The 13,077-nt window shown below is 41.3% G+C and overlaps 1 protein-coding gene across 2 annotated transcripts in view; it reads left to right on the forward strand.

Moving 5' to 3' along the window:
• Positions 1–4,944: 4,944 nt before the first annotated feature.
• Positions 4,945–13,077, forward strand: part of lrrc4ba (leucine rich repeat containing 4Ba) — a 44,678-nt gene continuing 36,545 nt past the window's right edge. Inside the window, exon 1 of one of the 2 annotated variants that reach the window (XM_042720319.1) lies at positions 4,945–5,069. The gene's annotated coding sequence lies outside the window, so the exon portion shown is untranslated. The remainder of the gene's footprint in view (positions 5,070–13,077) is intronic. The other variant, XM_042720320.1, reaches the window with a different exon arrangement.

A 13,077-nucleotide genomic window follows, 5' to 3' on the forward strand; every position in this document is an offset into this window, starting at 1 on the left:
TGCTTTAAATAGTTTTATACATTACGAATGCTGCAGTACAATGGATGGTTCAGATAAATGGATTTCTGATAGTTGATGAATTGCCATCCTATTCTAATGAGACTGCAACATCATCAAGTAGGCGGTGGGTGATGATTTGGGTTGGAATATTGGGAAGTGAGATGTAAGGTCATTTTAGGGTGTCAGAATGACTTCTGCAAGATATGTGGAGTTCATAACTGACCATTTTCTGCTGTGGTATAAAATGAAGACTAGTGCTCTCGGAAATAAATGGATTTTCATGTAGGACAACACCATCCCATGCTGCATAAACAGCATGGTGTGAAACAGTTTGAAAATGTATTTCTACAGCCACTGAGCAGGTTTCTCTTTGTGAGGTTTGGTTAGCAGTGACTGAAATGCAGCTTTACACACAACTGCCTGAAACACTAGCCAAGTATTGGAAAGTTGAGCAGCGAGCTCATTGGCTACCGATAAAGGAGAGAACCAATCAGTTTTGACATGTGATGATGTCATTATATCATATTAAGTTAGATGTATCAGACTGCGCCATCTAGAGTTTCATGCTAGAACTTTGTATAGGTATCAACAAAGTATAATCATGAAATTTTTCACCTATAAAAATTAAGTTAAATACAGAAATTAAAAACACAGGAGATGTGTGCTCAAATCACTCCATTTGTGAATTGCGTTTTGACTAGATTTGAACTAATTTTAACAAGAGCATCACATCATTGACCCACATGACAAAAACAGTCAGCAGGCAAAGCAAAACTGAGCAGAAACTCATCCCGGGAGCATGTGTCGTCCCAGAGTATTTCACTCTGTGGGTGATGACACGGCGGCAAGCATTAACTCTGAAGCATGGCGTGAAACGCGCCGTGTTCACTAAAGCTAGTAAAGCATCTCAGAGCTCAAAGGGCCGCGCTTTCCCTCGGCTCCCCGTGAAGGGCAGTAATCACACACACAGGGCCTATAGTGTTCAGCGTGCCCATTCTGTCTTCATCATGTGAACTGCATTAATTCTCCAGCTGGCCCGCATCACTGTTCATTTAATGGCCTGTGGTGTCCACATAATCAGTCACATTTCAACTGCTCCAGGAAGGAGACCGAAAGAGGGAGAATTACCAAGAAAAACACAGTCCACATGGTCAAAATACACACACACTACACTTGCTGGAGAAGTGTGTGTGTGTGTGTGTGTGTGTGTGTGTGTTTGGGGGAACTAAACTAGAGAAAGGTTTTGTTTTAATTGGGGTGAAAGCGGAAGAGATGAGGCGATTGTAAATGAGGTGGGGGACAGCTTGCAGTCTTAATCAATGGAGATTGAGGGCTTTGACTCGGAGAGAGAGCAGTCAACAGGGAGACATACAGAGATCCTGGAAGATTTCAGCATAGGAGGGTATCTGTGGGAGAGGGTAGGAGATTGGAAAGAGGAGAGAGAGAGAGAGAGAACCGGAGGGAGGGAGGGGATATCCACTGCACTGTTGTGTGACTGGAAATTTAATAGAGAGAGAGAGGGAGGGAGAGGAAGAAGGAGCAGGATGCTGAAGCTGGACGAGAGAGAGAGAGAGAGAACCTACTGGTGTACAATTCCAGGGTTGAGCTGTGGGCTGTGAACAATGCCTCCTCTACTACTGCATTGAGCGCAGTTCGGGGGCAAAAGGCAGGAAGGGAAGGGGGTGGGGGTATTCAAAGAGAGCAAGGGAGCTAATGGTATAGATGTGATGTCAGTGGAGCGAGTGTGCCGCAGAGAGCGACGGAGGAGGGGAGACCAAAGTGAGGTGAAGGGAGTTCGTGGGTGCCGCCGGGATTGGCCACTGGACCGTATGAGCCTCTCTGAGGAAGCCGTATAGCCCAGTGTGAATATCATTTTAGGCAGAAAGACACCGCAACTGTGTTCCATATCCATTCTGAGATGAAAAAAATAAGAGAGGGGTAAAGAGAGGTAAAGTCAGCCGCAATCTCATCTGTCAGACGTTTATTGAGAGCAAAAAACGCACTACGCACAGACTTGGATGTGAAGAGTTAAAAGTGGAGAGAGAGTGAGGCACTGACTGATTCCTCGTGTCTGAATTTAGAATGTTATCAATTCAGTGCTAATCAGCCATCTGATATCCCTCATCCCTCTCTCTGTGTCTATCTCTCCTCTGCTGACCTCTCCCTCCTCCTCTCACACCTCATTTACCCCCCAATTCCTCCAAGCACCAACTCAAGTTGTCACGCCCCCATGTATCGAGCGATATCCCTCACAATTATTTATTGGGATCTTCTGCACAACCTCGCTCTAAATTGGTAAGAAAAGGTGCGCGCTGGAAGTGTTTAAAGCTAGAGGCTGGGTGCTCGCTCCCGGCGTTGTTATGGCAACGCAACATCCAAAGCGGAGCACGCGCACATGCGTTCTGTACCTCGCTCACGCATACGTGCACAAATATCACTCCTACACAAATACACAAAGTGTGAAGCTGAGCAGGGAATTCTTATGCATTACCAGGCCTGTATGTTGTCGATAAAAGGACAGATGTCTGTCTCCGCTGTAGAGTGCATCGATTGATTGACATATCCTGCACGTTCTGATGTGATGCGCATGAAATACGTTCTAACTGACATTCACCTGCGCCATTGCTCATTAAATAAGTAATTGTTCCTGTAGATGAGAGATATACATACACGGGAGTCTTTCTTGCCCAAACCTTTATGAAAGTATGATATTGTGACTTTGGCTTATTCACATGAGTGAGTGATCCAGCAGCATGTACTCAGAACCAAAACACTGTTGCAAGTTTAAAAGTGTTTGTATAACAAATAATTCATATAATAGTAAGTTAATATTGAGTAACTTACATGTCAAACTAAATTTGGCGAGACCCATGAAAATAGTTTTAGAAGAGGCCAATGCATCAATTTCAAGCAACGCACATACTGGAATACAGTTGTGAGTGTAGTAAAGCAACAGTAACAGGGTTGCCAGGTCTGCTAAACAAAACCCAATTGACCCTTTGCAATTTTTTACCAGGGGACCTCCCTTAAAATGCCATTGGGCTAGATTTGAGTAGCAATTGGGCGGGTTTTGTTGTGAAAACCTGACAACCCTGCCGGTTGTATTTGTGCTTTCCAGAGTGTGCTGAACCAATGTCATTCATTTTCCAAATATAAGCAATAGGTTAACCAGAACGTTTTCTTCCAAACCTTGACTCTTATACAATAAAAATTTATATTTACTGGATATAATCTTAGTAACCTAATCTTAATTTTTGTTTATATTCAGTTTGAATATCAGATATTTAATATCAGGATTGGTTCAATTGTCTAAGAAAATTCTCTAAGAAAAAACATGCAACACCTTGTCATCACAGAATCTGACCAATGAGAATAAAGTGTCGTCATCAAGCCTTTCGCAGCCGATTTTCAGCAACTGCAGCGCCTGACCTAGGCGGCTGGTCTCATTTTGGTATTGCAGTACTTTGATGGCATATGTGAATATAAGGCTGCTGCAGCGCCAAAGTCAGACAAATTTTCTAACTAGAATGCATTGCTTTTGTCAGCCGATCTTTGCAAGCCTATTTTTGCACGGTCACAGCAGGAAGCCCATATATGGGACTCCGGGAGCTGAGAGAGTGGCATGTGAGAATGGAGCATTTTTTTGTAAATTGTATGCACAAAATTTTCACGATTATTCAACTGTGAACAACAGCTTTTACAGTAAAATGTTCAAAAATGAATACAGTATATAGGAAGACCAGACGGAGTTAAAGATTTACATGGCTAAAAAGAACCGAGACCTTCAAACACTTGACAGGTGTCAAGCTTGTTTTGCTTTTGATGGACAGGTAAATATTATTGCTATATTAATAAAGGGCGTGTTTGGGTTAGTGTGAAGATCTTGAACAACTATTCCTTGCTTTTACAGCACATTTAAGGATCATATGCAGTCTTTGGTTCACGGTTCTGTATTTAGGCTTGATTGATAAATTAGAGTACACTTTTAAAGGGATCATGAACTGCCTTTGTTTTTTTATTTTGTACTGTTTCTCTGAGGTCTACTTATGTAATCAAGATTTTTACATCAAAAAAAAAAAAAACATTACCATGTTTCAACATTATCAGGGTTCATCAGAACGCTGTTTGAATAGGCGTGGCAGATCCTGTGTCAAATTTTGTAAGCGAATCCATGGTAAAATGAAGTGAAGGACCGAGTTCTTACTGACCCGGTCTGGATCTTCATTAAAAATAAAGTTAATCCACTCTTTCCTAATGTTGGGATCAGAAGGAAGGCAATGCAAAGACTGTTTTTCCACAACTTGACACTGCACAGTGCCTTGTTGTCTTCAGTTGTCTGCACATCTCGTAAACACTACAGTGGGTGTGCCTAAACAGGCAGTGATGTAGAAACAGGTGGAGTTTAGCCACACTATTACGTCACAGAGTACAACATTCCAAAAGCGGTCATTTTGGCAGATTGGCTTCAATATAAGCTGTTTTCACACTAATGAGAAAGTTCTGAAACGTACATGATGTTTTTATAGTACAATAACCTCTTATATGTCAAAAGATAAAAGTAATTTTGATTTCTTAGTTCAAGAGTTTTTAAGAGTAAATTTAAGAGTGGTCTTTTTTTGCGATTTAATCGTTATTTTACTATCTCTGTTGTACCATTTGATTCAGGGTAATAATAATTAATTCATCTCATGAGCTTTTAACCACACTACATGTTCTACAGGCTCATTAATATGCTACATGGTTTTATAGAAAGACGTAGCCTACTCTGCTAAAGTTGTCTGTTATCTCTTTCTGCGTGTATTTTTCCATCTGACCCACCACTACTCACAGGCAGACAGTGCTGTGCTTCCAGCTCTGCGAAAGGGTGAATCAATTTAAGAGAGAGAGTGGGGGGGTTGAACAGGGAGAGAGGGAGAGAGGGAGAGAGAGAGGGAGAGAGGGAGAGAGAGAGAGAGAGAGAGAGAGAGAGAGAGAGAGACGGAGAAAGACAGGCGAGAGGAGACATCGACTCCGCACCACAGCTTCTGAAGGATATATTTAGATTAAAAAACAAAGGAAGAGTAGACGAGGTAAGGCTGGATAAATATAGTAATAGGCTACTACTTGTAAAGCAAACATTTTATATGTAGTCTAGGAAATTTGTGCATGAATAGCCTTCGTAAACTGCTGCGTATAATAGCCTAATTTTGTATTTTCTATTATTTGACATTTGTGTTAACAACTATAATAACGAAAGCCTTGTTTTATTATGCATATGAGTACAAAATATTTAATGCGGCAGTATGTGTGCGTCTCTGTGTATGTGTCCAGTTGAGCGCGGATGCGCGCACGCGTTTGTGTCCGAACGTCGATGTAAACTAATGAATTTGTGCTGTCGAGACACCTTTCACCAATATGTAGTGACCTAGAGTCATAATGATGGATGGATTTCTTTCGGTTATAGGACTGCATATTACAGGACGCGGAATGAGGGGTTATTCGTTTTAAACACAAAACTAGTCTGAAAACGTAACGTCCGCTATTTTAGTCAGTTGTGGTTATATGTGCAATAATCTTAGACTTTTCTACGTAACACGTAAATGTCGGCCCCTCGTATTTGTCAGTGTGTAAAACCAAGGATGCTCATCAATGCGCAATTTCTTTAGTTTACTTGTCACGCTGTTTCTTGGGTTACTAAAAACCAGTGCGGCAACCACTAAAGCCGTTGCCTTTAAACTTTGGATTACAGTTGTATTTTGGGGAAATGATTGAGTGTTTTCACTTTAGAAGACGTTTTGTCCAAATTGATGGGTATAAATACGAAGGCGCTGTGTGGCCTGTGATAAATCACTACAGCGCTCCATCGCTCGCGAACAAGAAACAAACAGATTAAGCGCAATGAATGAAGATCCACTGCTGTTATCTGTGACACATGACACGAAGGGTTTAAAAGCTGATGTGTTGTCACGGTGGTTCAGCTGAGGGAAAATTAACCCATAGGCATGTGCTGTGCGCTCTGATAGTGTGTGTGTGTGTGTGTGTGTGTGTGTGTGTGTGTGTGTGTGTGTGTGTGTGTGTGAGACATGAGTGGTGAAGACTTGGGCATCTGTTGCTGAAGGAACAGGGTGCAATTCTTCACACAGGTTTCTCATGCTGTATCTTATTTACGGAGGAGTAAAGCTATAGGCTATACCTTATCTCTGTGTGTATTGTCGGGTAGCAATAGCAAATGCTGCTGATGTTATATTATTGCTATGTCATTTCAGAAGTAAAAGGGTTGTAGTTTAATTTAAAGTTTATGGTGTAAAAGATGATCCAGAGACATGCTGTCATATAGGAAGAGAATGATTGAGGCTTTATACAGAGAGCTCAGGCTCCATCCAGAGTGCATAAGAGAGCAGAACTGTGCTTTCGTTATCATATATGTTCCCTTGGCAACATAAGCCATGACACATCACATACATACATTTATTTGAACACAAGCTTTGAGGGAGACATTTCACATTGCAAGCCAGGTATCGCTGGGCCAAAATGGCTGCAATCACAATCATGACATGTATGTTGGTGAACAGCTTGTTGAGTACTAAAATGTTCTTGGGGCTCTTGGAGCTCCTCAGAGTTGGTACAGTTTGTGTTAGCCAGAAACGACAACTTCAGTCACCATTTACTTTCATTGTATGATAAAAAAGATGCAGTTAATGTGAATAGTGACTGACTTAACTCTCATTGTGTGGTTTGTGGATGAAAGTCAGTCATAGGTTAGGAGCAACATGAAGGCGAGTAAATGATGACGGCGTTTTCATTTTTGCGTGAACTATCCCTTTAAACTCTGGAGTCACCCAGGGCTGTATCCATAAAAACCATCCACCATGTTAGAATTAACGCACGTTAATAACTCTCTAATGCCTCTTGAATGGTTTGAAGTGAGCCATTTACCTTCTGTGGATTTTCCAATGGGTTCTTTTAACACGCAGGTGTTAAATATAAAGGTGACATGAAGTTTTACGAATAATCATTTAAATGCTTTTGTTCATGCTCCATTCCTCTCTGTGACTGTGTAATATATTGCATGTGAAGTTATAACTGATAAATGATATGTAATGCTTTATTTTTTTGCATCAGCTTCAAGCTTCTCTTGGAAAAAGGCTCTTTAGAATCATACCTTTTATGTGCATGCGCTAGTCGACCTTTGATGCCTCACCTTACTTTAGCGTTTCATGTGCCTTTTTTAAATGTATGAAGCGGCTTTTAACTTCAGTGGGTCAAAAGGTGACAGACATCAGCCGCAAGTGAGGAAGGCTTTACGCAGACATGCTTTAGGGAGCACTGCACCCTCAACCCTTCTGCTCCAGTCAGACCCTTCAGGGCTGCAACTCAGCAAGTTGCTCCTCAGTGCCTGCGGCAAATCTAGATCTAAATAATTAGATAATGATTAAAAGGTGGTTTAGAGACACACAAGAAACAAAGGCGATGAAAGTCGGTTGAGATTAAGGAAAAACAAGACGCAGCTGCAGAACAGAACCAGCCGCCTTAGTGGGATTAGATTATGTGCATGTGGAGAGCAAGGTGCTGTTGCATAGTGTTGCATGATAACTTTGCACATGTTATGGCCTTGATCATCTATTATAAACAGCTAGAAACTGACAGCTTTTTGTGTATTTTTTGTTGTTAAACAATCATAAATTTGAGACATTTAAGGAATATTTCAGGTTCAGTTGTGGTTAAAGCTCAATCAACAGCATTTGTGGCATCATGTTGAGTAACCCAGATAGTAATTTCTGCTTTGCCTTTTTCTTTACAAAAAGTGAAAATCTGTGTTACAGTGGGGCATTTGCAATGGAAGAGAATTGGTTTCATCTGTACATGTTTCAGATTGTAAAAATAAGTCAATAGTATAGCCAAGAGATAACAATATCTGTTAACATTGTTTTAGTGTAGGGGAAAAACACTTTTTTTTCTGTGCAGTATTACAGATCTGTCACCATAATAATGGAATGCCATGGAACTTAAAAATGACTGTAAACATGATGTAAACAGTTTTTATAGCTCAAATAATACACAAGTTTTGTTAGATGATTTAATGTAAGTGCTATTATAAAATAAGCGTCACGTTTCTGCTTTAAAAAATTCTGTTACTCAAAAATTGGCCCCGCTTACATTATGCCTAATTGTAACCTGGATTTTCTGAAAAAAAAAAAATGGGACAAGTCAAAATAATTTGTGGTAGTCAATAGTATCCCACATATGCTGACAACTGAGCTTAATTTTTACTGATCCTGAAATATTGCTTAGTTAAAGCACTGGATGGCCAGGGAGCAAACTTTATGTATTCCATTTGGAAATTTTATTTATATATTGTACTTCACCCTTGTTCACCTCTATTTCCATTAGGAAAAATCAATGATGGATGTGTACAGTAATGCATTAATTAAACCGGAACGCTCTTTAATTATTAGAGTCATAAATGTGTCTTGTTTCCTCAGACAATGACAATAAGCAAAACCACATGCTCACACATGGGACATGGTTCAACACACCTGCACACCTGCACACCTGTCTCTTAGAAAGAAATTTAGATGACTCACAGAAATCATCACACACACACACACACACACACACACACACACACACACACACACACACACACACACACACACACACACACACACACACACACACTCCACTGGGCTAAACTGCCTCATAGGCTTCTTATTGCACATGCCAGGTGACACATCACCCAAAGTCAGTTTTCGTTTCTGGAATATCCGCTGCATAACAATAAAGGTCTGTTTTTCTAATTCAGAATGGGCGTGGGAGGGTTTTGTAGCATGTTGGATGATGTTAGCCATCCACTAGTCTTTGGTGCTCTTGTGCCATGGGATCTGGAGCTAAATTCTGGCTGATGACATGCAGAGAAATTTTGCAGTACGATACTGTTGATTGAAAGACTCCCATCTCAGTCCAGAGCGGGTTTATCAAAAGCAGGCATTGTGGGAGGGATGAGTGCTTCCACAGACCATAGTTTGAAGCCAAAAAATCAGAGCCTGTGTCGAATTTTAGTTTTATCTCCCGTAATCTTTAAGCCATTACATTGCCGGACGATTTCCCCTGGGGATAACGGCACAGACGGCTCTTTACAGCGCACTGGCCGTACTCGTAGTCAGTATTCAAGGCCATATAACACTATGCCAGAGCAGGACGTTTAATGCATCTTGCAACGTGTTACGTCTACTGGCTGGCTGAATTATGACATTGAGCAAAGTTATAAAAGTGTAATGAATAAGTCTGCAGTGATGTCTAGGGACAACAGTTACACCATCATGGCAAGTGCGAGACACTTCTGTCTTATTTTAATGCACCGCACATAAAATATAAATCCCCTTGTTTAAGCGAGGGAGAAGGATGACCCATCCTGGACGCCTTCTTAGCTTGAACTGCTTTCGAATGATCTGCGAGCCAGAAGCCAGAGTTTTCATGCAAAACGCCTTAGTGGCATTCAAGACACGGCGCTCTCAGCTGGATCGTGAGAAGGCCATCTGCAGGCTTCATTGAAGAGATGGCTGGACTGCTAAATTGACCACCGCCTAACTTAGCAATCCAAGGCGTCTCCGTCGATATGGAGATGGCTTGGTATAAATCATCGCATGTCACCTTGCGTGTGCAGATGCAGGGTTGAAGTGACATGGTGAGCGCTCTGCATGCTCTGCCCCCCTTTAAAACCGATAAACGAGGTGGACTGAGCCGTGCGAGCGCTGACCCATCCATAGTGCTGATTCTGACCTCCTTCGCTCTCCCCGCAGAGTGGGGGGCGTGGAGGAAGAGGGCCACGGCATAATTAGCCATGATTGCTTTGATTGAGTTCCTCGGTCCAGGCCTGTGTGCTGGTCCTTCAGGGGAACAATGAAGACTGTCAGATCTTTAATTATTGAGTAATTGTCAGAAAGGAATGGCAGTGGTTAGCGATATAAAATTAATACCGTAATCCAGCCCCGAAGTGACATAATTGGAAACAGTGGAAATGTCTCCCCAGGCAGGAAGTGTTCGTGGCGTACGAGTCTCCCGTGGCGAGGTCTGGAAACCCACTGGAGCGATGGAAGTGCGCTCATGTGGAGGTAAGAGGCTTTAGGGATGGAGGGACTCGGGCGAGAGGTCTGTCATGTGTGAGGGGAGGGGGACACATCTTGATTGTGCATTCGCGAAGATGGACAATAGGCACGGATGGCCAGTGCCGAGTTAAGTAAATTGCCCGTGAGGGATTATTAATGAGTCTGTGTGGATGTGAGGCGAAATAGGCAGCCGTGTGTTAATAAAGGAGTCTATCTCTGTTTAGATTATCTGTACATTAGCAGATTTTCACATCTTGCTTCACGCAAGTGTGTTTAGGGCTGCTGGTGTTGTTGGCAGGTGAACAGAATGAGCATTTAGCTTTGTTTTGTTCAGAGAGAAAGAATACATGGAGGGATTTTAAGGTCACACATGGTGTATTTTTGGGTTTTCGCTCCACAAAATAAGTTGAGTCATGACAGATGCTGGCCTCTGCGTGGCTATTTTAAGAAAGCTCGCCGGCCGAGATGCTTTCAGAACATATACTCTGCGCAATGTGTTTGCAGTGACTGCAGCCATGCTGAGGTTTATCCATGCATGACTAATGCTAACTGCAAGTGATGACTATGTTTAGCCCATCATGTTTGACTCAAAACACAAAGAACTGTACGTCTGGAAGTGTTTTAGCCATGATCCTAAAGCATATTGGCAAAAGCACCAGGTCATCGATTTTTAGAGGCGGCCGTAATATGATGTTTTATAGATAATGGATTGTCTCATTGATATTCCCTAATGGAGACTGTCAGAAGCTGCTTACTTCATGGCTAAACAGACAGAGCCTGACTTGTAAGGGTGGCCGGACAATGGCTCGATCATGTGTGAGTAAAGCTGACTTGGGGTAATGGAAGTGGTCAGGCTATGGTTAGCTCATGTGTTTGGAGAGGCAGTTTGGTAATGAGAGCATTCAGGCTTCAGTGACCTCAACGCAAGCACTACAGCAGTGCCGCCGCATTGAGCCACACTATCTGGAAGGAGTTTGATTCGGGTCACCAGAGGAATAAGTGAGCCAGGGCAGGAGGAGGGCTCGGCGCAGCAGTGTAGACTCAGGCTAAGGGGATTTTCCTGTTGTAAATGTGCGCATGTACGTATGCCTGCTTTTCTGTGTGAGAACGAGGATGCCGACTGTGTCTTACAAAGCAGGCCAGCCAGAATACCGTATATCACAATGATGATGATGGTGTCTGATTAGGAGTCCCAGATTCGGAGCCACATCTGTGCTGCTTTTCATGAGGCTTTAAGCAGACACTGTCCCTGGGGGAGAGTTTATTTACTGTGAAGCGGTGGTCACCACGAGATGTGTTTGTGTGTGCTCGGGGAACGTCTTAATGCCGTCCTCTGGGGTGGTAGAAAGTAGTTGCAAAGGAAGGACCTTGAATTATGCACGTTTTTCACAGTTAAAGCTCGGAATCATAAGGAATTAAATGATTCTGGTTCCTTTAAGATTCAATTTAAGATTCTCTTAGTACTTGAGTCGAACGTCCTGACTTATTCAGTCAGTGCGTCAGTCATTAGACAGATTCAAACCGATAACTAATGAGTTTGAGATGGTTTTTTAGTCTTTTTGGTTGACTCATTAAAAATAACTGAAAAGTCATTAACAACAAATGTTTGTTGTTATGCGCAACCAGAAAGTTTTTCGCATTCAAAGGCATTTCTTTCTATTATTTTTTGTGGTTCTCTCATCACATTTAATTCAAACTCAGAACTTCTTCACTTTATTGTGTGTTCTTTGTTTTATTGTTCAGTTTCATGGTTTGTTTTGTTTTTTTAAAGAAATAAAATCTGTGTAGGATTTGTAATCCTTTATTTAGCAACATGGACTTCTGACATGAATGTCCTTTTTGAACAAAGTCTAAAAACTATTTAGGCATCACATTTAGGTCTAGCTCCATAATCAAATGCAACAGAGTGTTATTTTATCATTATTTTTATGCTATTATAGTATTTATTAATATTTTGAATTAGCTTTTATTTTAATTTTTTAAACAATTTTTTGTTTTAATTTAATTTTTGTCATTTTATAATTTATATATATATATATTTGCTTTTATTTTAGTTTTAGTAATGTTAGTATATAAACTTTTGTACTTAAGTACTTTTATTACAGATTTATTTCAATTAACAGATAGTATTTGAACTGTTTTAGTTTTAGTTTCGCAATACAATCAATTTTCCAGTAGATAAAATCATGTCCCATTCTTAATTTCTGCTTGTTTAGTGCCTTGTTTCACTGGGAATGAATCACATTGACTTTTAGTAGGAAACACTTTTCTGTCTGCATCAGCAGAACAATGCATACAGTACGTTGAAGAATTGTTACCATAATAAAAACTGGTTCTGTTCTACATTCCCAACAATATTCAACGTGCCATAGAAATATGAGCTATACATAGGTCCATTAGAGAAAGAGACTAATTAAAAAATTGACACCTTTGCTCATTTACATTTATTCTGATTTAAGAGTCAGTGAGGTGTTTATGAAAGTGGTGAAAATTAGATTTCTCCCATCTTCAGGTGAGAGTGCTGTGAAAAGAAAAAGACAGAACGAAGGGCAAAAGAAGAAAGATAGTGGAGGGTAGAGCAAGGTAGCGCAAGGCAGAAGTGTCCGTGCTGTGACGTCAGCCCTGTTACTGTGATAAATCAGTGCCTTGCCTCCATGTTTAGAGTGATTGTGCAGAGTGCCATCATGCGAATGTGCTGGCCTTTATTCCTTCACCCACACATACTGTATACTTATCTTTCTCGCTCTCTCTGGTCTCTCAGTGATCCTGTGCAGGCCTCTACAAATAAGGATGGCCTAATGGCCCGGGGCAAGTGTAAGAGAGTTTTGAGCCAGTTGAAGGCACTGTCAGTTTCCCTATCGGGCCAGTGCCGGGCTGTCACTGCACATTAAGTTTGTTGAGCCTTGTACATGTGTTTTTATGCCTTGTGAACTTAAACATTTTGATTTCTGACATGTTTTACACATTGTTGTGAATTCTGCTAATTTAAATT

Source organism: Cyprinus carpio, chromosome B3, assembly GCF_018340385.1.
Source record: "Cyprinus carpio isolate SPL01 chromosome B3, ASM1834038v1, whole genome shotgun sequence".
NCBI classification, from domain to species: domain Eukaryota; kingdom Metazoa; phylum Chordata; class Actinopteri; order Cypriniformes; family Cyprinidae; genus Cyprinus; species Cyprinus carpio.